This window comes from Oncorhynchus kisutch, unplaced genomic scaffold (genome assembly GCF_002021735.2).
Source record: "Oncorhynchus kisutch isolate 150728-3 unplaced genomic scaffold, Okis_V2 scaffold1290, whole genome shotgun sequence".
Lineage (NCBI taxonomy): Eukaryota > Metazoa > Chordata > Actinopteri > Salmoniformes > Salmonidae > Oncorhynchus > Oncorhynchus kisutch.
In genome coordinates, this window is record NW_022263235.1 from 17,902 (window position 1) to 19,278 (window position 1,377).

The window sequence follows — 1,377 nt, forward strand, 5'->3', positions numbered from 1 at the left end:
AGAGAGGTTTTATTTTTGGGAAGGCCTCTGTCGTGGATCCCTGTGGGGAATTGTATAGGAGAAGTAGACTCTTTGCTTTTGGGGTGCTGTTTGGGTTGTGGGTGTCTGAGAGGTACCAGGTGAATTTTAAGTAGGACTAGAAGTCCTGGGGGTCAAGAGGAGCCATACGTGGAGTTCCTGTGATGTGTAGAAGTATAATAGATCCTCCTGTGGAAAGTGTGTATTTGACCTACGTGTCACCATTGACTTGTGTGTTAGCGTTGGGAGCGGTCTGCTCTGGTAGGGGGTTTGGGGTTGGAAATACCCGAAGGTAAGGTTCTGTGGGTCCAGGAAAGGTAGAGGGTAGAGTGGACATCTGTGGGTTCCTATAGAATTTTTAGTTGGGGTTCTGGGTAAACCATAGGTCTGGTGATAGGTCTTTGAATGTGGTTGAGTTATTTTTCCTCCGATTTTTGTTGGGTCACGTTGCTTATATGCAGTAAGGTACGATGTGCAGGGAAAAGTAGTGGCCGTGGTTTTTAGGTATTTTTGTGGTGTTAGAGGGCATGAACCTTGTTTATTTAATAAGGGGTAGTGGCAGATAGGATAACTAGGGGGGTGTTCCTTTTACCCGGATCGAAAATGGTGTTGTTTTTATCTTTTCTAGTTGGCGCTTGTTAGCGGAGTTTTAGCTTTGATCGCGTTCGTGTCCACTTGGGTTCAGGGATATGCGGTAGATTTGGCTGTTTTGCGGTGTTCAAGTCCACTTGGATTATGGGATGTACAGGTCCGAAAAAGCTTTTTTATGCTGTTTCCAGTTTTTTTTATATGGGTGGGGGTCTTACCTAGGTTTTTGGTATGTGGGTGTATGGTGCAGGGGTGTGAGTGTGGTGGGCCTATAATGTAATTTGTATCATTTTGCTCCTAAGTTGGAGATACGTTTGTCAGGATGGGTAAAAAGTCTCTTACACCTGTGTCAGTGTAGTGAGTCCAGTTCTTTGTTGAAAAAGGTCTTTGTCTTTAGCTAAAAGAGGTAGTGTCGGGAGAAAAAAAAGGGCCTTTAGTCTTGAGTAAAAAAAGGTGGTATCTTTGAGAAAAAATCCTCTTTAGCTGAAGAAGGGTAGTGTCTTAAAAAGGTCTTAGTCTAGAGTAAAAAAGGGGGGGGGGGTATCTTTGAGAGAGATCTTCTTTAGTGGAAAAAGGTAAGATCTTGGAGAAGGGGTCTTCTTTCGTTGAGAAAAAAGGGGGGGGATTCCTTTTGTTGAAAAACGGGGGGGTGGGGGTAGTGTTCATCAAAAAATAGTTTTTGAGTATGTTGTAGTAGAGTCCAGGTTCTTTGGGAAAAAAGGCTTTGGGGTTGATGAAAATAGTAGGTGGTATACATCCAGGGGTCAGGAG